At 37.5% G+C, this 27,381-nt stretch overlaps 1 protein-coding gene across 9 annotated transcripts in view; it reads right to left on the reverse strand.

The window, feature by feature from the left end:
- Window positions 1-27,381, reverse strand: part of fam49bb (family with sequence similarity 49 member Bb) — a 122,620-nt gene that overhangs the window by 48,925 nt on the left and 46,314 nt on the right. The window contains exon 1 of one of the 9 annotated variants that reach the window (XM_052023576.1): window positions 14,760-14,832. The exons of the other annotated variants lie outside the window; for them this stretch is intronic. The gene's annotated coding sequence lies outside the window, so the exon portion shown is untranslated. Of the gene's footprint in view, window positions 1-14,759; window positions 14,833-27,381 lie in introns of those variants that run through there. 9 annotated transcript variants of the gene reach the window in all.

Here is a 27,381-nt window from a genome sequence, read left to right on the forward strand (position 1 = left end):
CCACATGCAAAGTGTTCGCCCCCAACATGGCTCCCAACAGCAACAAGCATCTGAAAACCACCTAGCTATCACCGATACCCAAATTCAGTCCACCACAACTAGAGAAGAAAGTTACAAAACTGTGGGCCTTCTTATCAGCAACAGGGACCACTAACCTCAACAGAGTTAGACCCAAAAGCACAGTTTTTTTCACCCTGCTTCACATCATTAACTTGCAAAATGTTAAATCAGCTGAATAATCAAGTCAAGTTTACCAATAAATCCACTGCCATTGGCTATCCTTCACTTTAAGTTAATCAATTAGTTAGTATGAAATCAATGTCAGTGACAAGTATTCATCCCTTGTAATGCTTCTGGCTTCAAATTGGATACGTTTTTGGGTAAAAGTAACATATCTGGTTGAAACTGATTACTTATCTACAGAAAAATTGAAACTTAAAATAGCTAAGAATGCTGAAAATCTGAAATTGAAACAGAAAATGCTGGAAACACTCAAGCAGCATCTGTGGAAAGAGAAACAGAGTTAACGTTTCAGGTCTTCATCAGAACTGGGAAAGACAAAGAACAATATGGTTTGAAGTTAGAGTTGGTTGGGAGAGAGGTATCAGACAAAAGGGAACATCTCTGATAAGACAAGGCCTGGGTTACTGTGCGGATCAGCTGTAAATAAGGTCATCTGGTCAATGGGGGCAGTTAGACTGTGCAAAGGACCATAAAAGCTATGAAATAAGGACAGATGGAGTGCAAGAACAAAAACTGTCCATAAAAGTTGCAAAATTCTGAGCTGCAGGATATAGAGAAAGAAAAGCTGAGCCAATCTTGCGTATGGACTAGCGGAAAAAGTGAGTTACCTGAAGTTGTATAATTCAATATCAAATCAGAAAGGCAGTAATGTGCACAGACAGCAGATGAAGCACTGTTCCTCAAACTCACGTTGGGCCTCGTTTTAACAGTGCAGGAGACCAAAGGTCAGAGTGGGAATGGGATGAATAGTTAAAGTGACAGGCAACAGAAAGCCCATAGTTGTTCTTGCAGACTGTAAGCAGATGCTCTGCAAAGCAGTCAACCAAACTGCATTTGGTTTCTCCAGTGTAGAGAGGACCACAATGTGAACACTACATTGGAAATAGTGCAGGTGAATTGTTGCTTCTTCAGGGAGGTTTATTAGGGTTTCTGGATGGTGGGAAAAGATGTCTTCTGCAGTTGCACGGAAAAGCACCATAAAAAGGGAGCACTTCTAGAAGACGAAAGAACAGACCAGGGAATCACGAAGGGAATGGTCCCTTCTAAATATTAAAGGAGAAGGGAGGAGCAGATGTAAAATTTTGTTGAAGATTCTGAAAATTGCAAAGGATGATCAGTTAAATGACAAGGCTGGTAGAATGGAAGGGGTACTCTATCTTTGCTCTGTCCAGGAGAAGGGTGAAAGCAGAGGTATAGGAAATAGATGAGATACAGTCAAGGGTTCTGTCAATCAGGGTAGAGAGGATTCAGGGAAAAGGAAGACATCTCAGAGGGATCTGTATAGAAAGTTTCGTCATCAGAGTGAATACAATGAACATTTGTTGTTACCCTCTGGAGACAGAGAGTGATCCAGAAAGGGAACAGAGGTGTCAGGAATGGAGTATCTGAAGGTGAGAGCATGGTGGAAATTGGCAGAAAGAAATAATGAAATTTGAGTTCTGTATGAGTGCACGAAGCAGCATCAACATACTGGAAAAATGCAGTCGCCAATGTACTGGGAGAAACAAAAAAATGGGGTTGAGGGAGAGAGCCACATGTAGGACTGAAAGAAAGACTCTTCCACATATGCCATGAAAGGACAGGTGTAGCTTGAGCCTACGTAAGTTCACATTGCTACACTTTTTGTAAACAGTTTGGAAATTTCTAAAAAGGTTGCTAACTATCTGTGGAACTATGGATCAGATAGTTCAACATATTCAGAAGGGAACAGAAAGTGGGGGGGGGGGGGAGAAGGAATACTAATTTAATGGAAACAGAAAAAGATAGAAACACGTAGCAGATTAGGCAGTGCTGTTGAAACACAATTAACATTTCAGATCAAAGACAATCTGATGAAGGGTCTTTAATTCTGTTTCTCTTTCCAGAGATGTTAAATGATCAGCTAAGTGTTTTTAGCATATTTTGCTTTTGATTTCCAATATTTGCAGCATTTAAATCTTCATTGCCAGTTTAATAGAGCCTGTCAAAGAAATTTCCAAGACATTAAATTAAAAAATCATTACAGCACGTATTGCAGAACACTGCAAATCTGGTTTCATTAACAAAATTAACAGTTTCTCCTTGGTATTATGGTCACATAATCCAGATGATATAGCATGTCTGCCATGTTCCAGGTCACATGAAAGACCCCAAACTGTCCTGAACAGCTGGAAATGGAAAGGATATTTCCTCTTGTGGGACAATCTAGAATTAGTAGTCACCATTTAAAAAACTAAGGGGACAGTCATTGGAGACACCATTGAGATGAATTTTTTTTCTCTCAGTCATGAGTCTCTGGAACTCTGCTTCCACTGTCCTTGGGGGAAGAGAGTCTTTGATGATAGTTTAAAGCAGAGTTAGATAAACTCTTGAAACACAAGGGGTGAAAGGCTATCCAGGTAGACTAGAATGAGGCACTAAGGCTGCATTCAGATCAGCCATGATCTTATCAAATGGCATGGCAGGTTCAAAGGCCAAATGACCTTCTAAAAGCTTCTAATTTGAACAAAACTTTGGGGAGGGAGAGAAAAGGGCAATATTCCTATTGCACATTTTTCAAATAGGGTCAGAACTAATAAAGGTGCAGACAGAAATTGAACTACATATTTTCTTCCTTGGTATTATAACAACTGACCACAAAGACAAGAGATTATTTGATTAAATTCATACATTTAAAACGGATCCTACTCCAGCACTAAACACAATATTGTTTCCCAACATAGGCATCAACTTGAGGTTAGTACTAAGTAAAAATTATTAACTGACTGGATTTAATACAATTTGGGACATTTTTTGATGTGATAAGGCCAAATGTAAATGTATGTTTCTTGATTTAAACTAGGAGAGCACACATTTAAAGAACACTGTTGTTCAATTCCTCTTATAGCAGCAGAAATGAGTAGTTGAGATATCAGTGCAATTATTTACGCAACTTGTACCAATCATTATTGACTGTTTACTAGAAATGAACATCTTAGCTGCTATAGCTGCTCCAAAAAAAGGTTTCAGCAGATTTTAGTGATATATTTTCCAACATTGAACTTCAGAATTGTTTCTTTCCAGATTGGTAATATCATTTATAATTCACAAGCATAATGCACAAACACACAAGGTTACATTGCAATTTTAGTCATGCTCAAATGTTCTCTTTTCTTTGTGACACCATTTCCCTATACAGCATTAAAACTTTTTTTTCAACTGTTCCAGGTAACTGAAACAGGCCAACAATTTATAAAAACAAAATCAAGAAAACCACGTATAGACACAATAACATTTTGCTTTTTAATTAAGTTGATTAGTATTCCCTCGATACTGCCTTTAATTCGTGTGGTCAGGGATAATTTACAATTGGATTAGATGAAAAGGCTAAAATTTCTGTTGGAATACTTGCCAGACAAGATAGAGAATGAAAGAAGCTCTAATGAACCATTAAATGCAAAACTGAAGCAATGAATAGAAAAAAATAATGAGAATCTGGAATGTAAGTGCAGAAAACCTTTGAAACAAAGTGTCAATGGCTACAGATGAACAGCAGCAGATATAATAGAAATATCTGGATTTTTTCAGTACTGGAAATTATTTATTTTCAGCATTTTTAATAGAGTAGGGAGGGGTAAGATGGCAGTAGTAGCACAGCTTTCAATCACATCACTAGGATTTGAGGAAATTCAAATAGTTTGCATTCAAACAAATATATAAAAAAATTAGGAGGAAATGGTGCAATTCATCACAGAACTTAAGAATAGGAACAGGAATGGGCCATTCAGCACCCTGGAGCTGTGAAAGCAAGATGGAGTTATATTATAGATAAATGGGGAAATATACATAAGCAACTAATAAAACTGATGTTTTTTTTAAACTGCCTCCAGATTAGTTATATACATTACCTTGAGCAGAGTTTAAATGGGGAAAGCAAATTTCAGTATATTTATATAACTATACTGAACTGGTCTCCAGTCCAGGAAGCATTTGCTGATTTAGTTCAACAAGGTGAAATGGGATAAGTAACTTGCACAAGAGCAGCTACAAGTAGAATACACTCTAGTTCAATGTGGAAACAGAGAAAAATCAGTGAAGAGTTTTAAAAAAACAGGTTCACCAATGCATTCAGGGATCCAGTCCAAATTAACTGTGCAGATAATTCAGCAAACATCGCAAGTAATTAACAGGGAGCTGTCAAATAGAAGTTGCATGGAATACAAGGCTAGAAGAAATAAAGTTCTATTGATAACAAGCATATTAAAATAAAACACACATAAATAGGAACCTTATGTTAAAACAGGGGCTGAAATTATTATTGGAATAGAATGTTATGATGAGGTTAAAAAGGAGAAAGAAAAAGTACGAAAAAAAGTCATAAGGATACACATGTCTTTTGAGGAAAAGCAAATAATATGACCATCTGGAGATGAAGAGTAGAATTCAAATTTAAAACATACAAAATTGCATAGGTTTTGACCAGGTAGTTGCAAGGATTTTCCCCTAGCTGTTGTATAGAACTGTAAGTCACAATCTCAAAATAAAATCAGGAATTCAGAACAAGGATGAGAACACATTTCTTGACACAGGGGGTCATGAATCTCTGAAATTCTCTGCCCAAAAGGACTGTGCAGGTTCAGCGGCTCAGTATATTTAAGGCAGGGATTGATATATTTTTGGCTATTAAGAGAATCAAGGGATATGGGATGACTAGAGGAAAGTGCCACTGAGTTACAAGATCTTATCGCATGGCAAGCAGGCGTGATACCTTTAACATTGCTGTTTGAATCACCACATAACAATGCAATACAACAATGAACTCTAAATGCCTCCTTGCTTTTATTTTATATGTTCTTATGTTTATATAGCATGTGAAGTCATGGTATAGACATTAAACAAACATTTTACACAATAAAGGATGTAAATTTTTTAAGAGATAATTGTAACAAAGATTATGGGTCTTAAAAATCGGGGTGGATAGATTAATAGATGAGATAATATTCCGGCTACCATAGCGCAGCGGTTAGCGTGACACTATTACAGTGCCAGCGACCCAGGTTTTACTGTGTTTCGATGTACATGTGACTAACAAAGAAATAACTTAATTAAAAATTAAGGACACACAGCATAGATTTGTTAAAGGAAAGATCGGTTGGACAAATGTGTTTTTCCTCCTCCAATGATATATTTACACAAGGTTGTTGATCAAATCTTTCACAGAAGACTCAAAGATTCAACATGGTGTGACTTTTTTTTATTTCTCATTCTGCACTTTTATTATCAAGGTTCATAATATTCACATAAAACATTGTTTGTTTGCACTAAATGTGTAGTGCAAGTAATCTGCAACATTTACTGTAGACACACAAAATTTTAAGTTTACGCATGTTGTCCTCTTATCCATAATTACAAACTCCAATAGTATATTACTTCAGTTGCCAATTTAAACATACTTCAGTACATGACTGAATTATTTTACCAAAGGTTATTTTGATGTCAACTTAGTACTTGTTGCATCATTTTTCAGTCCAATCACATAACAATGCAATACAACATCGAATTTTAAACCTGTATGACATACACATTCCTTTCTGTAATATCAGAATGTTCTCTAGATTTCATACATCACCAGTAGCCTGTCCTGGTCCAACCACATAGACACCACGGCCAAGAAAGCTCAACAGCGCCTCTACTTCCTCAGGAGGCTAAAGAAATTTGGCATGTCCCCTTTGACACTCACCAATTTTTATCGATGCATCACGGCTTGGTATGGCAACTGCTCTGCCCGGGACCGCAAGAAACTGCAGAGAGTTGTGGACACAGCCCAGCATATCACGGAAACCAGTCTCCCCTCCATGGACTCCTTCTATACCTCTTGCTGCCTTGGTGAAGCAGCCAGCATAATCAAAGACCCCACCCACCAGGGTCATTCTCTCTTCTCTCCTCTGCCATCAGGCAGAAGATACAGGAGCCTGAGGGCACATACCATCAGACTCGAGGACAGCTTCTACCCCACTGTGATAAGACTGCCTCAATGCACTGTGTAATGCATTGATCTGTATGAACGGTATGCAAGACAAGTTTTTCACTGGACCTTGGTACAAGTGACAATAATAAACCAATACCAATAGTATTGCTTTAAGTGAAAGCAAGTTAAATACATCAGGGCACATTTCAAAAGGTCATATTAAAAGTTAACCATAGCTGTGGATTTGGATTCACAAATCAGTCGACCAGGTTAGGTTAGCAAAGGACATGGAGGTCACAAGGAGTTTTATTAAAGTCCTGTAGTTTAATAGTCACCATTATGAATTCCACCTGAAATAACTGAATATAAATGCCACAGCAAACTTGATGTTTGAACTCGTGACTCTCCCATGAAAATCATTATGCTACTGTAACCATTTTAATAAATCATACTACAACACAAACAACTTAAAAATAACTGGAAAAAAAATTAAAAATCAGTAGATACCAAGAAATAAATCCTAAATTACTTTTCCAGATACTGTTCTGATTTAGGGCAAAGCTCTTCTGTACCAATATGTAAACGCAGATAAGAATTGCTACAGAGAGAACCAATATCCGACATCTGTTATCTCCTGGACCAAGACGATATTACTGGAATGACTCCAAACAATTGTATTTCCATGTACAGTACACACAGAGGTTTAAAATAAAAGTTTCACTAGATTTAGGAAGGGCCAGAAGATAGGACATCTATACAAATCTAATCACACTTGAATGCATATTCTGCTATAAAAGACTTTAATCAGCCTTCCACCAAGAAACTTATGTTCTTTTAGAAAATGAAGGCAACTGCCCAATCTGTTGCTGTATGATTCACAAATGAAAGTTTTTTTTTAAATCCCCTTCAATTTTCTCAATTTCTTAGGCAAAAAAAATCATTTTTCTTTCCTAACAATGCATCTTTCTCAGGCAAGAAAAAGTATTTGTGGTCAATTCTCAGCTACTATGCATTCTGCACCAAAAAAGATTAACAGGAGCTGCATTACAGTACAAATTTTGCAATAGGTCACAAATGACTCCAACCTACTTTCACATTCAATTATACCATAATTAAGGCTGATCTCTATTTTACCTGCCTTTTCCACAAAAAAAAACACTGGATGCAACACCCTATAGCATGAATTAAGATCCTTCCTTCACTGTGTACATACAATTAAGCAAAGCCATTAGAGAAAAAAAATTCGTTTTACATTTTATAAATAGGGTGACAGAGTACAAGATCATAGGCCAGGAAAGACTTCAATGAGTTAACAGCAGAATGTCACAGCAATATTTACTGTGTTAACTGATCACTAGACATTGATTTGAACTCCACTGTTGGATAAGGGTAAAACGAAGCTATACCCAGGCATGTTGTTGAGACAACCAATGATAGTGAAGGAAAAATGTCAACTCAAAGAGAATACAGAAGATGGAAGATGAAATACCAGTGAGGAAATGTTGTAAAGTTAAATCTAGGAGATAACAAAGACAGGGTTAAGGATTTCAGGAGATGCAGTGATGGATATGTGCAAGTTGGTCGCCTGTCCTAATATCATCTAATATGGACTGCACTAAAGTTTGCTGCATTTTGTAATATTTTAATGTTAAAAAATTACATTGGAGGAGGAGGAGTTTGTGTTTGAACAACATTTTTAAATGTAAAATACTGATAATGTCCAGGGGACACCAGAAACAGGAAAAGAAAATGCCCTGATGACTGAGGATTAAGAGAAATTTGCTGTATAATTATCTCCTAGAAGCTAGTGGAACAACAATCATTTTAGTTTTCCTTCTACCAAACCAAAAAGTAATGCCAATATTATATATGCAGTCAAATCAGGACTGCTCATTGACAACTTTCTATTTTACCAGCTTTTCAAATTCAGTTTGTCTTTGAAACATCTGGTTTGCAAATTTGACTTCTTACAAATATAGCAGAAGTAAAAATCTACAGGAAACAGGAAAAAAACCAAAGGGCATTTTTGCAGCAAATACAGTATTTTTGCAGTAGTAACATAGTTACACAGCAAAAATGACAAAGAAATTGTCTTCAATCAAATGAGAAAAAGATTCTTACCTACATATTTACTCACATTGCAAAAGCAGTAGGTTGACTAATAACCCCTACCTAATACCTCTCAGAGGTTTGAACTGGGGAGAAACAGAAGATAATGGCAGCCAATTAAGCCAAACACAAGTACATAATTCTTCTCCTCTTCCTTCCAGCTACACCTAAGTTTGATTCAGATGAACCAAACTCTCTTTAAGTTTAGACAGTTAAAAGTAAATGCAAAGTGAAATGAACAAGCAGGCTTCCATTCTCCGTAAACCTCTGGGGCCCTATAGCAAACCAATGTAAGGAGTCTTAGGAGAACATTGAATAATCTGAAGCATACAATGCAAATAGTAAGTCTATACACAACTCAATCTTCCTCCACAGTAAAAGCAGTGGCCATATTATTGAGCAGTAGCTCATGTTTTGTGGCAGAAAATAACAAAATGTTCCAGGATACATGATCATCATCTGAATATACGGATAATGGAGTTGAAACACCAGATTATGCAGCCATCGTACAGAATAGTAAAATATTACTACTCAGGTAGAAACATCCATCACTCATTTCAAGGCTGTAACAGGTTCAAATATAACAAAGGCATAAGCACAAACTGGCACTGACAAGATGAACCAAATGTCCTCCTTTTGTGCTGTACATTTTCTATGATATTATGAATTCTGCGCACCAATGCCCAGAACTGTTTAGAACTTACCTCAAATTGATGTTTAACAAACACATATAATGAAGTGATGGAGGACAAAGTGAACTTAAAGATTCATTCTCAATTAACGAAAAAATCTAAAATGGGTAGATTTCCAATTTCTCAGTCCAATATTATTAGTAAATACCTTACCTTCTTCTTAATTTTCCTATTTCTACTTCATAACATTGAGCCTTGGCAAAATACAAAGTTGCTTAAAATCCATTGTCATTGCAATTCTCTGCACATACACCAAAAATCTTTCAAAGAATAACGAAAATGTAGCAATAACTTGAATGTTAATATGCTGCATACAAGCTTAAATCAATGGAATTTTAATTCAACCAACGATCTAGTCTTAATCAGAATGACCAGAAAACTACCACATAGGTTTAAATATCAGAGTCAAAGAGTCTACAACATGGAAGCAGGCCCTTCGGTCCATTGAATCAGCACCGACCATCAAGCACCCTTTTACTGAACCAAATGGGAGAAAATCTGCCATCCAGACCCAGAGCCATGTTGTTGATTGACTCTTAAATACCTTATGAAAAAGGCCCAACAAGCCACTCAATTAAATTATATATTGAAGCAGAAGAATTAAACCAAACTGACCAACCAGCTTAAACCTAGGCACCAAATTCAGATACAGCAAAGTTGCTCTTAGACCTGGCAACATGCATAGCCCTCCTCACAAACATCTAGCAACTGGTGCCTAAATTGGGAGAGCTATCCCACAAACTCATTAAACCACAGGGTCATGGATCTGCAACAGGTAGGGTGAAAACTATAATGGAGGAATAAATTTACTGGGCCTCGTCCTCACCGATACACAGATGCATTTCTCCACAACACTGATAGAACGAAGTAGTGCACAGTCCTTGTGGAAGCAAATCCTATCTTCACATCAAGGATATCTTTCATTGTTGTGTAGTGCTACAATCATGCTAAATGGGATTGCCTCAGATCTGGCAGCTCAGGATTGGGCATCAATGAGGCACTGTGAGCAATCAACAGCAAAATGCAGATCACCGCAATATGCAACCTTGTGGCCAAGTATATCCCTGACTCTGCTATTACAATGAACCCTAGTTTCTGAGGAGTGCAAAAGGACATGTCAGGAGTAGCATCAGACATTTCTAAAAGCAAGCTGGCAAACTGGTGAAGCTGTAACAACACAAACAGCATGCAACAGATAGAACTAAACAATGGCACAAACAACATGAGATCAAAGCTCTGCAATCCTGATATAGACACAATCCTGATATATCTAGTCATGAATGGTGGACAATTAAATAGTTAACTGGAAGAGCTGATACCAAGGACATGCCTATCCTCCACAATGACAGCGCCCATCACCTGAGTGTTAATGACAAGGTTGAAGTATTCACATCTCTGCTCAGACAGAAGTGCTGGGTCCGTGATCTCTCTCAGCATTCTCCCCAGATCCCTGTTATCACAGAGGCTTCAGCCAATTTGATTCACTCCACATACCAAGAAATGGCTGACAACACTGGATACAGGAAAGGCCATGAGAAGGTCTGCAGAATTAGTCACACCAGAAATAGTCACACCTCCAGTCAAGTTGTTCCAGTACAGTTACCACAATGGCATCCACCCTACAATTTGGAAAATTTCCAAGGTATATCCTGTTCACAAAAAGCAGTATAAGTTCATTCTAGCTAATTACCACCCTGTCTACTCTCAAACATAAGTAATGGAAGATATTGCCAACTGTATTATCTGGTGGCAACCTGCTCTCCAATAACATGCTCACTGATGTTTGGGCATCACCAAGAATATTCTGTTCTTACAGCATTGGTCCAAAGCTGGACCAAAGAGCTAAATTCCACTGGTGATCTGAAGATGACTTCCTTTGACACCAAAGTTGCTCTTGACTATGTATGGCAATAAGTTGCCCTGGCAAAACTGGAGTCAATGGACAATGGTCAGAACCATATTTCATGCATAGTTTAACGTCTGCAGTTGTTTGGAGGTCACAGCAGCTGTGGAATATCACCGCAGGAGAAGGGCATTATCCTTGGCCCAACTATCTTCAGCTGCCTCAACAATGATCTTCATTCCATCATAAGGTCAGAAGCTGGAATCTTCGCTGATGATTGTGCGATGTTCAATTCCATTCACAAGTTCTCAAACAATGAAGCAGTCCATGCCTGGATGCTGCAAGGCCTGAATAATATTCTAGCATGGTGGGAGGTAGATGGTCTTGCCATTACCTTTGACATTCAATGCTATTACCATGGAATTATCACAAACTAACTAATCAACCACATGCGTACTGTGGCTACGAGAGCTGGTCTGAAGCTTCTTATGGAGAGTTAGTCATCCAGCATGGAAGCAAACCCTTCAACCCATCAAATCTCCAATGACTAACAAGCATCCCATTACAATAATACCATTTTATTCATCCCATATCCCCATAAATTCCCCCTGATTCTAATACTCATCCACACATTAGGGGCAATTTACATTGGCCAATTAACTGACCATCCACATATCTTTAGAATGCAAGAGGAAACCTGAGCACCCAGAGGAAACCCAAGCAGTCAGAGAGAGAACATGCAAATTCTGCACAGACAGCACCAGTGTTGAGGATTGCTGGAGCTGTGAAGCAAAAGCTCTACTTGCTGCACCAATGTGCCATTCCCTCCCCAAAAACAACTCAAAGTCCTTCCATCATCTACCAGGCACAAGTCAGGAATGTGATGGAATATTCTCCACTTGCCTGAATGAACACTGCTGCAACATCATTCAGGACAACGTGGCCTGCTTGACTGGCATCCTATTCCCAAGATTCAACCAGAAACAAGTGTCACATTAGAACATGAAAAGCAGACATTGCACAAGGGTGTATAGCACTGTGTAAATCAACTGCCTTCAACATAGACTTCTGTTAATGTCTTTTTGCAATTTAGTTTCTGGAAGATTGGTATCACAGATTCTTATAGGCATGATTTAAAGGACTAAAACTAAATTACTTTTACATGATTTGTAATGACAGATACTTAGCAATAATGCTAACCTCACACCCTTTACATCCTGTCAATTAAAATAAAAAGTTGAATTGGATCTTTTTAATCAAAAATTAAGGTTTTAGATTTAGTTTGCATACCACCACAGCAAAGTGTCAACTAGTAAAGACAACCACTTTACAATTACATACATATTTTTTGCATACATGTATAATTTGTCAATTTAAGTTTATGTTAATATTAACTTATGTTTGTCATGATTGTAAAGTACTGTGCTGCCACCGCAAAAGTTAATTTTCATGGCATTTATACCCTGTTTATGTATGCCTATGACAATGACCTTGAACACGATACCTAAATATTCCATAATTCAGAAAAGAAATCTAAGTTAACGATACTTAATCAAAACTGTACTTGTGCAAGTTCAAGTCAAAGGGCAAGAAGTTATTAACACTGCTGCATTAACAACATTTTAACTTCTGTTGGGAAAACCATAATAAATTACAGAAAGATTAAAATGGTTCAGAAGGTTATTTAGCACCGAGGCATTTTAGTACAAAACAAATCAGTCATTCATATCTCAACATTTTTTTAAAAAATTCTCTTTGCAACCTTTGAACTTGAAATTGCCACAATAAGCAGGAAGTAACAGAACAGGATATGGCAAGCTGTTAAAATGAAAACAAAATTTATCTAAGTAACTAAAGCTGTACTAAAAGCTGTATTTCATTCAAATTACAAAATATTTGCTGTCTTCAGCATTTGAGAATATAATATATTCAAAGCTTGTTATTTATTTCTCTATTTTACTGTGGATTTACCCATTTAATGCAGTAGAAATGCTGCTTACTTTCACAATAGTGGAGGCTTGTTTGACACATATACGAGAAGCTATTCTGTGAATAGCAATTTAGAAAACCAAAATGGACCTTCATAATGGACCAGAGCATTCTACTGTAATGAATTCTTACTACTTTGCAATTCACCTCAATGAATTACAATTTAAATTTTATATAGCTATTATATTAGAAGTAAATTAATGAAAGTTTTACTATTTTTTCCCACTCCAAATGTTTTCTTTCAAAAAAGTGGTTATCCATACTGATGATGATCAGGGCTGCCAGTGCTAGAGATTGGGACAATTCTATTTTAGGCATCCAGTATCGATCAGCTTTAATCACTGCAATCCACTACAGCCAGATGCAGATTAAATCCATCTACTCTGGCTGTGAACAGAGATATTAGAGAAGCAAATTTTAAAAAATATCAAACTGGCTTAGATGTTTCAGTTAGACAAGTCTGTGGGGTGGGGATAAGTAAATCATAAAAGCTCAAACCAAGTTTAGATATGCAAGATACTTCTTTAAAACAAAAGTTTGATGAATTCTGGAATGAGCGGCTGACATAAATTCAGTGCAGGTTTTGTGAAAGCAACTGGACAAGCTATTGAGGTTACACAAAGAAGGCAGGTGGGTCATTGCAGCTTCTGTCACCTAGTTAATATTATCTACTGAACCTTGTATATTTGTCTTTAGGGAGCGGACACAAATTTCACAGACATTTCCTAAATTAGTCAAACTTTTTATTTTACAGAGAAACAGAAAATATTTGAAATATCGTACATGCAGCATCTGTCTAGAGAAAAACAGAGTTAGAGCTTCAGGTCAATGACTTTTCATCAGAACTAGGAAAAGTTAGAAAACAAACATGTTTTAAATTGGAGACATGGGGAGGAGTGTAGACAATAGAGAGAACCTCCATGATAGGGCCTAGACTGTGAGGCAAATCGTGTTGGTCGAGGCTGAGAGAGAATGGTGAAAGTTTGCTAATTGCTCATAATCTGTCTGGAGCAGATAGAAATTGAAAGAGATAAATGAAGGCAGAGAGATAAACAATGTTATAATTGCGATATTCAGAACACTACAATTGCCGGAAATCAGAAATAAAAGAGAATGCAGGAAATACTCAGCGAATCAGGCAGTATCCTTGAATAGAGAAAATACGAGTTATCATCACAGGTTGATGACCTTTCATCAAAACTGGCCAGTTCTCACACAAGTTAATAAGGTTTGTTTTCTGAAATTGTTGCATTTCACGTTCAATGCTTTTATTTTGTTTTGCCTGTCCTAGGAAAAACAATTACCAAAGTGGGGAAGGTGAAGCTGGGAATTGGGGCTTTAATTGTTGGGGTATTTCACTGCCCTTTCCCAAATCTGCACTACTCAGTTTTTGCCCAATATAATGTGAAGAAGTAAAAATTTGTCTCCATGAGAAAACCAATTTACTGCTGCCCGACACAAATTGTCTCAAGAACCCTTCCAAGACTTCAATTCATTAGATATATGCAACTGATATAAATTACCGACGTATAAAACTAAAATATGCAGTAAGCACAGCAAGTATACATGCACTAGTAAACTACTGTATCTACACATTTGACAAAAATGCTGCCATACACAAAATCCTTTCACATAACTGCTTAAACGCACAGATCAAAACATCAATTGATAAATATTATTCACTAATGGCACCTACAAATAGGACCTGTAACTGTTGAAAATTCATTCACCAATATAAAGAGTTCACATGAAACAGAATTTAACTTAAGACAAAAATACCTCTGAAGAATTAATAAAAGGCTAATCTTAATATAATGAAAGAATATTCCTCAACCACTGTAGACCCAATGTTAATAACCAAAATTGTACTTCGAAAGGAAGAATTCTATCTGGACTTTTAATTTCTAAACATACCTAAACTAGACACAAACAGGAGCATACACTTTCAAATACTTACAATTGCTGTATCCATCAGTGTTAAACGCTAACATTAGCTTAACATTAATGAAAGACAAGTGATGTCGCTCTCTACAGTTCCTATCTATTGCCTTATTTGGACAGGTTTATTAACAAAGCTTGGGTGCCTGACAAAGAAGAATGCCACACTTCCTCTCAAAGTGCCGCATCATGCACCATTACGCCTGCATGTGGGTGATACTTCCGGATGGTTTTTCAAGTTCTCTTTGCTAATCTCGTTGCAGAATTTGAATGGAAACTGATTTTAAATAGCAACTTATTTATATTCTAATAGTGAGCATGTCTACAGCACCTCGGCATAAGTATACTTAGCGACATAACCATCAGCTGTGAAAATAAGCTTTTTTGTATACCACTAAATGCAAAACATTTTAGGCTACTCAAGTCTACCGAAGCTCTAATCTGGCAGCATTGTAAAATATGCAAACAGCATTTTAACCACTGAGCCATCAAATCTGTCCATGTCTTCTTTCTTAATGCTTTCTTATTTCCTCCCCAGTGCTTGGCTGTTTCCATATTTTTGTAATTTCAATAATCCACAATCACTTCATGAAAAATACCTCTCATCAATTCCAATTCTCTCAAAATATTCCACCAAAGTTTAGAATTCAACCAAAATTTCTGAAAGTAACATCCAACAGCTCTACATTCACATTGTAATTCTCAACAGTATACATTTCTTAACAAAAATTACAAATTTTCTTGAGCACTCACTACTGTGCATCTCTTGTGAAAGAAACAATCTTTATCACATGGTGAGAATTTTTCTCAACATAAATAATGCTAATGAAACCACCATTCCTGGGACTGTATGTTGCATGGCTGCATTACATGAAGAGTAGTTCCTCTGTCAATGTATGTGATCAGTAAAAAAAATTAAAATACTCATTTGACAAAGGGCATTTTTTTTTCCACAAAACCCATTCCTATCTCTTATATATCTTTATGCACTGACCTTAACACTCTCCCAAATCAAGCAATAGAACATGAGCAGCACAGGGGCGTGCTCTTTCCTGCCCTATGGGGTGGTAACACAATGGTTGGTAACACAATGGTTACAGTACTGACCAGCAGTTCAAAGACCGTGACAAGTTGTAAAATTGCTTTCAAGCTGATGAACCATTAAAAAGTTGAGGTATCACCAAGAAAATTGAAGGCAAGGTGATAGACGTGATATACCTAGAATTTAGCAAGGCTTTTGACAAAGTCCTGCATGGTAGGCTCGTCCAAAACGTTAAAGCACATGGGACGTATGGATCAAAAATTGGCTTGGTGATAGGAGGCAGAGAGTTGCTTTTCTGTCTGGAAGCCTGAACAGTGGTGTACAGCAGGGATCAGTGCTGGAACCTTTGTCACTTGGTGTTGGGCATTTAATTATTAGTTTAATTAGTTTGGCACAACATCATGGGCTGAAGGGCCTGTTCCTGTGCTGTACTGTTCTACTGTTCTATGTTCTATGAGAATGTAGGTGGTCTGATTAGTAAGTGTGTTGACACGAAAATTGGCAGAGCCATAGATAGTGGAGGTAGTTGTCCAAGGATAAAGAGGTACATAGAAAAGTTGGGATGGTGACAGATGGAATTTAACCCAGACAAGCGTCAGGTAATGCATTTTGGGACAAATACTGGCAAGACATATACAGTAAATGATAGAGACCTTAGGAGTGTTGCTATACAGAGAGACGATGGGGTACAAGTTGATAGTTTCCTGAAAACAGCTTCTTTACCACCCTATTCATCAGTGTCACCATTTGGCATTCTTGCCTTCATAGACCAAGTTATTGAATATAGGAGTTGGGAAGTCACATTGCAGCTGTACAAAATGTTGGTTAGGCCACATTCATAATACTGTACAGTTCTGGTCATCACACTATGAGGAGGATGTAGTAGCAACAGAAAAAGAGCAGAAGAGATTCACCAGTGTTACCTGGAAAGGAGGGTTTTTGATAGGAGAGATTGGATACACTGGATTAGTTCTCACTGGAGGGTAGGAAGCTGAGGGGTGACCTTATAGAGCCATGTAAGGTTACGAAGGCCATAGATAGGATAGATAGGGTCTTTTTACCAGGATGAGGGAGTCTAAAACGAGAGGGCATAAATTTACAGTATGAGGGGAGAAATGTAAAGAGACCTGAGGGGTAAGTTTTTCCACACAGAGGGTTGTGGTTAAATAGGACAAGCTGCCAGAGAAGGTGATTGAGGTGGAAACAATTACAAATGTTTAAGAGTCATTTGGACAGATACTTGGATAAGAAAGAAGTAGAGAGATATGGACCTAATGCAGGCAATTATTGTAGATAGGCATCGCAGTCAACATGGTCGAGCTGGGCCAAAGGACCCATTCCTGTGCTGCACAGCTCTATTGCAGAGTTCAGAGTAGTAGCATGTTGGAGAATTAAACTGAGGGACAACTGGAAGCTCAGGCTCACTCTTCTGGACTAAGCAGAGGTGTCCTGCAAAGCAGTCACCCAATGCACATTTGGTTTCTATAATGTAGAGATGACAACATTGTAAGCACTAAATGTAGTACAGAAAGTAAATCATTGCTTCATCAGGAAGAAATGTTTAGGTCCCTAGATGATGGGAAGATGCAAAAGATCAAGTGTTGCATCTTCTAAGGTTGCATTGGAAGGGACACAAGCGTAATGAACGTTGGTGGAAATGGAAGAATAAAGGAGGGAAGGTACAGCCCCTTCCAAAAGATGAGGAGAGGGCAAAGCCTTTCATGCTTGCAGCAAAGCCTACACATTTCAAATAAAATAAGAGAGCCAATGAACTCAGAAAATTATCTTTTCTTTGAGGTCTAAGATATTAAATGGATGCACAAAACAACTTGCTAAATTACTGAAGATTTTCAAAAGGCAGAGAGGGGGGACAGAGGGAGACTGCTGTGGAGAGGATACACCATGGCCACATGGGGGAGAGGCAGAAGACAGAGAGAGAGAAACAGACAGAGCTACCTCAGAGACACAAAGTGAGATTGAGAGGAAGAAACAGACACACAGAGGAGTGGGGGGAGGGGTATGAAACAGGGGGGGAGAAGTAGTGTGTGAGCAATTTTCTGTAACATGCTTAGCCTTCCTATGGCTACCATGAAACAACTTGCAACACCTTTATTTTATATAGTTGCAGGCCATTTGCTAGTACATGATTTGAGCATGTGCCCTGATACTAGATATTGGTGAGAGAGACTGTATAATATATATATTATATAGCCTCTCTCACCAATATCTAGTATCAGGGCACATGCTCAAATCATGTACTAGCAAATGGCCTGGAACTTTATGAAATGGACAGGCAGGAAAGAGTACCAAGCAGATCGAGCCCACCTCACCATCGAGATGGCTGGAGCGCACTGATTGCATGTTAAATCTAATCACACCAGAGAGACTGAGGAAACATATTTTCCATGATTATTTCCTCCTGAAAAAAATATCAGATTCCAATACATTTTTACATTGTGAAATATAGCTTTAGAAAAATAAACTGCCTAAATTTGAGACAAGAGCATCAGATCAGAAACTAGAATTAAAGCTGCAAGCACAGGAAGTAGTCGAGCTAATCAGCTCCAACAATGCTAAAATTTCTCTCCCATACTCCCGCCTTCAGGTTTTGTTCAGTTAGCAGTTTTGCAACGTAAATTCCAATTTCATTTCAAACACTCCGACTTAAAAGTAGGAAGGGGTGAATGTATTTCTAAGGTCTATTTGTCAGCATTAAGGCAACTATAGGGCAATAACAGGGAGAAATGCTCTGAATGGACTCAGACCATTTGGTGAAGTGGTTAGTGAAAATAAAATAGTTGCATCACGTGAAGGAACAAAACCGATGTCTTCTGGTTGAGTAGTGAACCTGCAGGAAGCTAACTGGGACTCTTAGACCTAGTCATCATTCAACAGAACAGCATACTAACAGACATCCACCACCAAAATGGATTAACTATCAGCAACACAAGGATGACAATAATACTGAATTAGAGACCAAAGCAATGTATCGATGTGGGGCTATGGCAAAAATGGTCGCAACCCCGCACTGCTCACGTGCACATTGTTTGATTCATGAAGCTGATGAGATCAGCGCCTGGAGGTGCACAAGCAATACAAAAAAAAACAGGTTCTATGAAAGAAACCACTTCAGTCAATTGGGGAATTTTGTTCAGGTAGCAGGTAATTGACAGAGAAACCACAAAAGTCTCTGGGACACAGCCATTCAAGCATTTAAGTCCAAGAATAGCACTCCAGCACTATGCACAGAGGTTCTTTTGCAAAAGCATACAGTACGACATACAGAAAGAAAGTGAGCTGCAAGGGAATACGATTGTGATTCTGACATAATTAAAGTTCCAGGTTGAGCAGCACTACAAGAGCCTGTGTCCTTTTTAAACCTTGCCTGAGCTTGGACCATGGAAATCTGTCCACAGTTTCTAACTTCAGAGCATCAGTATTATGATTCCCTAAAACATACTCGTTTTCTCAATTTCCCAGTTATGAAGAAGGGGCACTGGTATGAAAAATTGACTGTTTCTCTATTCACAGATGCTGCCTGACCTGCTGAGTATTTCCAAATTTCCACATCTGGAATTTCTTTGCTTCATTTATTGGAATGCCCCTGTGTATTCAACCTTTCAAGTTGTTTAGGTTCTTAAAGTTTTGTTTTTGCAGGTACCTATTTATTTGGAGCTTTGAGAAAAACTTTGGAAAGCAGATGAATTTACAAATTTCAGTAATATACTACAAAAAAACTTAATGAAATTCACTCAAGAGCAAAAGGGACAGCAATGGTGTCAGCAACTTGTGGAATATAAACTTTGGTTTCCATATGAACACAAGGTTTTAAAATGCCAGTGTAAAGGCTGAACCACTGCACTGAGCTATAATTTCCCCCTGTTAAATTTAAGCTCAAATTTTAATAAATAATTTGAATTGTACAAAAAGTTGCCAATTATTTAATCTGATAGGTTGATTCAAATTATGTTCCTGTACAAATTAACATCAATTTAACCACAAATTAACAGCTTAGTTATAAAGGGGTTTCTTTAAGTAATAGTTAAAATATTAAAAAGGAATAAGGTAACAAAATGACAGCATTATTATAAAAATATTGACAAACCTTAAAAACACAAGGAGAACAAAGAAAAGGGAGGCGACTGTCTTAGTTCAGCCATGAATTACAGGGCCTGAAGCAGTTTTCAAGAGAGTTGCAAAGATAATCAACAAAAATGGTCAGAGAAAAAAGAGACTATTAAACAGATGTAAAACTGAAAATAAAGGAACTGCTCATACTGAAATCACAAAAACCATAAATAAAAATGGCCTACATAATCTAACTCTTTTGAAGCCTTCAGATACCGGAAGTAGCAATGCTAGATGTGATGCTGATACCCACTGTCTGGAAATAAGAAGTTTAGCATCAAGACAAAGTGCAATATAAAAACGATTTTTTTTAAATATTTGAATTTACTCTCACAGAAAAATTTATCTTAAGACTGGTAACAATGAAGTGACATTTTAGAAAAGAGAAAGGAACCAAATCTTGTGGCTTTAATTGCATGTGTTACTTTGTGAATTTTTTTTATATATGTTTTGGAAGCCTGTAACTGGAAGTGCACAAGTAATCAGACTAAAACAACAAAGTTTATAAACAAAAAAAGAAAATCCTAGAAATATTCAGCAAGTCATGGAGCATCAGTGGGGGAGAGAATCGGAGTTGACATTTCAGGTCAAGGACCCTGTATCAGAAACCGTTCTGACGTTTATCCCATCAGTTCTGCTACCGATGGTGCTTTTCTATTTTTGTTTTGAATTTCCAGCATCTGCAGTTTTCTTGTCCCCAGTCATAATTATGCTTGCATAGTTCAAAATAAAAAAAAGGCAGACATGAAAAGATTCCACAGAGATTCATTAGAATTACACAAGTAAAGTGCAGCATAGTGCTTATGAACGCAGCTCTGAAAAACTGAAGGGTATTCATTTCAGCAGCTAAGCTACAATAAAAATGGTCAAAATTATGAAAGGATCTTTTACTGATTTACAGATCATTAGGGAAAACAAACTTAAATAGTCTTGGATATATAAAGATGGTAACAAGAAATAGGTTTCCAAGCAGTGTCAAATATATTATACGAGGCTATTGAAATCGCTATAATCATTATTTTAAAAATTGTGGGATAGACTCTAGAAAAATATTAGGAGGGTACCTAGAAAAACAAAATTAGAATCCAATAAGTGTAAATGGAATACTGCAGAGGAATCTGAGTGGTGCAGTTAATAAGATGTGCTGCTCATAGCTCCAGTAACCCAGGTTCAATCCTGACCTCCGATGCTGATGTGCAGACTTTGTACATTTTCTGTGACAACGTGGTTTTCCCTCCAGGGTGCTCTGGTTTCCTCTCACATCCCAAAGCTGAATAGGTTTGGAAGGTTAATTAGCCTGTGTAAATAGCCCCTCTTGTGTAGGTGAGGTGTAGAATCTGGGGGAGATAATGGGAATGTGGGGAGAATAGGTTATAGGGAAAATTATTGGGGTTCAGGATTGCCCTGCGAGCTGGCACAGACTTGATGTGCCAAAATGGCCTCCTTCTATTGTAAAGAAATAAGTAATAAAAGTGTAAAAAGGTGCTTAAGTTTATGATTTCACCAATTACTTTGCCAAAGGATCAACTTTTCAGTCCTTAAATGGACATACTATAAGAACTGTGCTTGCCTGCTGCTACATTATTTTGCTGAGCACGCTAAATCAGCTCTAAACATTGTTAATTTACAGCTCTCCACACTTAATTGGTCTAAGGCACACAATCTGACATTTCGCTTGCCACAATGCTTACTCAACCAATGACCATCTTCAGAATCAGACTGACCACCCATTTAATGTCCTTCAATATCAAATATTTAGCAACACGCCCAATGAACATGTTTGCACAAATCAATCATAAGCACTAGCATATCTTTAAAGCAAATGTGTGGATAATTAATTCAAAATGCATCGGCAACTCCTAACAGTATGAAAGCTAGCCCAATATCCAGCAAGGCCCATGCTGGTTAATCATGGAAAAATTCCAAGCATGCCTAGACAGAAGATGAAGTGCTGTTTCTCAAGCCGATACTGAGCTTTGTTGGAACAGTATAAGAGGCCTAAGACAGATCAGGCTCTGATGACATTCTGCATGCTGTTCTGCAGAATCAGGGCTGCCCATCTATGGCCTGCTCTTCAGTATCAAATAATTGATAGCTCCCATTCCCATTCTGACCTCTTACAATGGCCCAATGTAAGCTCAAGGAACAACAACTCATCTTCCATCGAAGCTTGGTACAGTCCTCAGGATTCAACATGGAATTAATAATATCAGCCTTTCCTGTTTGTGTTCTGGTGTTAGGTGATCCAACCTTAACTCAAATTTCCTCTCTCTCCAGTGATGCTATCTGATCTGCTGAGTATTTCTAGCATTCTCTTTTATTTTAGGTTTCCAATAACTACTGTGTTCTGCATCCCACAGTTGGAGCACATTTTATTTTCCTTTCTCTACTGCCTTTATTCATCTTCTGCAACACTCCTGCAGATAAATAAGCTACAATTAACAAGAATTTATCACCCTCTCTTAAACAGCACCAGCAGCAATTCTGTCACCTGAACAATGTTAATCTCCATCCATTGTAGACAATCCCTTCATTCTCTCCACAATATAAAACATATACGCTTTCTCGCTTTTCCAGATATGATGATGGTCATCAACCTGAAATGTTAACTGTATCTCTCTCCTCAGATGCTGCCTCATGTGCTGAGTATTTCCAACATTTTGCTTACATTTCAGATTTTCACCATCTACAGTTTTTTGCTTTTCAATGCACTCAAAGATGCCATATTGTATTTGGAAAGCAAACACCTCAAATAGTTGAGTCCACCTGCCTTTGTGTAGCTTGCGATAACTCTTCAAATAGTAAACAAAATGTTTTGTACATTTGTAAAAATAAATTTTGTACAATTTCTTTGGAAGATTGAATTCAGGATCACATGTGCATTCATCAATCATGAATAAAATGAACCGAAGGAAGTGAGGTCATCTTTAGATCCACAGGGAAAAAAAAACAAGAGAATGGTCACGTTATCAATCAATAACACTTCACATTGCACATGGGACTAAAGTCATCAGAAATCTATAGGCATGGACAGTTTTTTTTTAAAAAAGGTATACATAATATTTCAAATTTCCATGGTTTTATCCCCGCGTCTATATTTAACTACAGTCTTTCACCTCAAATCCAGAAATCAACTCACTTCCCAAGAACAAAACAAAACCTCTTCATTGTCCCAACCCAAGTTCTCATGCTCAAAAATCAAGAAACAGACTCCAGAGACTGCAGTAGATTTTGAAGCAGATTATCAAGTTTCCCCAGATTCCAATGGGATATTTAGTGATTTATCCATGGTCACCCTGGTTTCAAATTCGGGTATGATCAAAATAATAATTTGAGGACTGGGGGATCCGGGGGTTAATGTCTCACCTTAATTGGAAACTTTTGTTTGTTTATGGCTGAGTAATGTTGAAACTCCAAATACACACCTCAATCCAGCTATTTAACATTCCCTTCGAACAGCAGTGCTTAACATTTCTATGAATTTCGTTGTTTTTTTAAATTATTCACCTCCTTTTTCCTACCATCCCTTCCTCCTTAGTCTGCTATCTCTCCAAAGCATCCCCCCTCTGCCTCTGCGCCCCCCCCCCCACCACAAATCAACACTTGCAAGCATCTATTTCATTTTGCAGTTACAGTAACTGTCATGGCAAGCCTTCTATATCCATCAATATGTGGGTACGGTGTGCCATTTCATCTTTAGTTTCATAAATTGTACTTTTTCTTGGTGGACTGGTAGCAGCACAATTATAAAGTTAATTATTCTAATGAATGGTCAGATTGAGGATATAGATCAGAAGTACGGCTAATCTAATAATAGCTACTTTCAAAGTAAACCTATGATACGTGCCTATAGTCATAATTTGACATGGCAACCAGTACATATAAAGGACTTCAAAAGTTTAGGCTAGATTTCAAAGCAGTTATTGCTGAGACAAAAAAATGAAATAGCAGATTGTTTCATCTAAAGTATTTCTACTGATCCATTAGCACCCGCTCACAGGATTTAGCCAGTGAACTTTTTGTTGATTACTGAAAATTGTTCTATAAATTTCAATGCTTAAAATGGTTCACAGATATTCTCTCAACCCACTTTCAATCTCTTAGAAATTTCTAACATTTTGAAGGTAGTTCTGCACTCAGAATGTATCTGACCAGACTTGTATGAAGCAATCAACTAAACAAGATAATTCAAGTTCCAGCCATGAATGAGCTTCATAGAGCAAACTTGATCCTGCCTGGCTGGAACTCAAGCTACTGCTACATGTGCATTTAACTGCATTTTAAAGGCACACCAAGTAAAACACCTTGATGAAGTTGCATTATGAGTCATTCACCAAGAATGAGTTCTGCAATCAAGATCTGTACACCACCAGAAGCAGAGTTAAATGTGAACTGAATGAAAAAGCCTGCTTTAATAACAGAGCAAGTGAGTCAATTCTGTATATTTATCCTCTGCAGAGTGCCATAAATAAGAATGAAAAGAATGCATAGAACACAGGTGGCACTGCTCAACTTCAGGAGTTTGATCAGTCAAATATCAGAAGTGAAGAGTAAAAACTGAACTGAGGACCTGAAATAGTGGAAGTTGAAAGAGGACACAACATTGGTTATACAGTATTATAGAGAGTCTTTGAAGAGAAACAGTGAAGTTCACGTTGCAAGACCAGATCCACAGTATGAATGTTAAAAGGAATTATACATAAATGTTGCTTTGCTGAAACTTGATATATTGTCTGGTAGGATATAAAAGAGTTTTCAGTTTTTGTTCATTGACGCTACTTATAGCCTAAGAAGCCAAAGCCAAACCCAGCTGATTTCAGGATGAAGTAAGAGTCTTTCCCATAGGTGGCCTTCATTAAGCTGGCGCATGGCATTAGTGCAGTATTCTCAATGACTCCCAGCGTATTTCACCATTTATAAAGGACAAACAGCTGAAAATGTTCATACTTTTGAAGCTTCCATCAAGATGACCATGTTCCACATTAATATACTACATGAATGGAAAGATTAACTTTTAAAGATAGAAATGAAAAAATATACCAGTTACAAGAATAAGAGGATTTTCAACACTGCCAGTAACTTTTGATTGGGCCAAAATTGGTAAATAGCAAGCAAAAGCTGATACCTCCAATGACATGCACCATTTAAAAAAAATGTGAAGCCTTGGATCATTGAATTAATGAAAGGTAAATTTTGTGCTGCTAGCTGCACTTGAAACCTAGGACAGCTTAATACAGACAATGCTTTTCACACAAAATCAAGGGTTGAGGTGAGAATAACTAATGTAATGTATAAAACTTGTATATAAAGAATTCATTTAAAATTCAGATATCCTTCAGATTTTCTTTCAAGGCTTTACCTCCTTATCAGCATACATCCCACTGCAGATTAGATGAACCAGTAGAGCATAACTAAAGGCAAATTTCATTGAAGATAAGAAAGTAAACATCAGCAGGCCACAAAATCATATCACAATCAAGACTAATCAATCCACATCTAAATGCTGAGAGAACCTCAGCAGAAGCAGGCATCTTGGTTTACTTTGCCTGTTCAAGCTTAAGAGTAACTGGGTCCAAAAGTGTAGCATTTTTATCAACCACTCCCACTGAGACCAGCTCTCTTCCTTGTCTAAACTTGCAAATTTATCTGGGTAGCCTGGTACTATTTTCTAAAAGGTATAATGATACTCACTGATAATAATCTATTTTCACCATTCTATGAAAGTAAAAACTTAAGAAAACTTTATATAAAAAAGATTGGCTCAAGTTTCAATACAAGGGAATTTTAATCCAATTTGGATAGGGCACTACTAGATATAGTTAAGTATTTTATAATTTTATTGTGCAGAACACTGAAAGCCAATTCATTATATGGTTTGCTTTTAGAGCTGGTGATAGAGCAGAAATGTACCATTCTTGAAAAAAAGCACTGCTGCATTATCATCAGTATACAGGAAGTCCCCGGGTTACGTACGCCCGTACTTACGAACGGCGGAAGGCGGCGTGGAATTGGGCGCAGAACGGTTTGCCTGTCAGTGTTGACTTTTTCCAGGTGATGGAGGTGGCGAACGACTGGATCGTGGATTTCATGTGTTACAGTCTGTACTGCTATTTTGGGGCAGGGATGTTCGAGGAGTTCCGAATGATGAGGGACGCCATAAATGGTCACCAGCCCGCTCTCTCACTGCCCCCACCCACCATATTATCTCTCTCCCTCCCCTGACAGGTCGTCCCCAGGTAATGACCGAGGTCCGTTTCTACAGATGTCCTTAAGTTGATTTTGTCCGTCAGTCAGAAAATACACAAAATTCACTCGATATGGTAACTGTACCTCCACAGTACTGTACTGTAATGAATGACACCAAACGCACATAAGACTGATGACAGTCTTCACATGTCCCGGCAATAACAAGTTATGCTGTATTTTAGATTGCTTCACATTATGTGTAGAATTATAATGAAACTGGAATCAAAATTCCATTTGGATCTTAATATATAGCAATAAATAACTGAAGCTTATATGATTTAGGACTAATTGACGCTAGATGTGAACGGTACGTAACTGTTCCGACTTACATACAAATTCACCTTATGAACAGACTCAAAAACGGAACTCGTTCGTAATCCGGGGACTTCCTGTACTGCAAACACTATTTAGAGAAAGAAAAACAAACACCAACTCTAACTCACGTTTCATGAGTAAAGAAAAAACACCTTGCAAGTTATTTTGAAATCCCTAAGCAAAGATTCTTAAAAGACTATTATGAATCATGCCCTGTATGACAAGAACTGATGGTAGGTCAAAATCATCACTACACATACTACGTCCCTACTTCAGGTCATAATGTACAAGGGAAGTCAGGTGAACATAAAATAAAGATCAAGTGAAACATAAAAGACATCAGTCTCTTTCAAAAAGAAACAAAACTACATGAGGCATATGTAAATTATCTTTGTCAAAATTCCACCCTATAATTTGAAAGTATAGAAAGCCCTGTAATTTATGCTTAAGTAAAATTTTTTGGTGACTTCTACATTTTATACCATGGACTCATTTCAGAAGTCTAAAATAATTAACTGAAATACTCAGCAGATAATTAACCCTTTTATCTTTCCTACATTATAGGCTAGAGAATTTGTGCCTCCATACGGGCACTGGAAATTTAAGGATGATCACAAGAATCAACAAGTTTAATGATGAAATTAGCAACACGTCCTGCCCATGGAGATGCCTTCTTGAATTCTATCCAAGGTATGTTTACCCAAAGGGTCAAATTACCCAAGTCAGGGTTAACCAAAGTCAAAAACTGTTCAGTTCATCAGGACCCAGAACAAAATTCAGTTTTTCAAAATTAAAACTGCACCCTGTCCATTCATTTATTCGACTGTAATAGTTCTATATTCTTGCACATTTTCTCATTATGCCCATACTACCCTGATTCATATTCTTAAGACTTGTCCAGGGGTCTGAA

The sequence above is a fragment of the Pristis pectinata genome, chromosome 9 (genome assembly GCF_009764475.1).
Source record: "Pristis pectinata isolate sPriPec2 chromosome 9, sPriPec2.1.pri, whole genome shotgun sequence".
In the NCBI taxonomy this organism is placed as follows: domain Eukaryota; kingdom Metazoa; phylum Chordata; class Chondrichthyes; order Rhinopristiformes; family Pristidae; genus Pristis; species Pristis pectinata.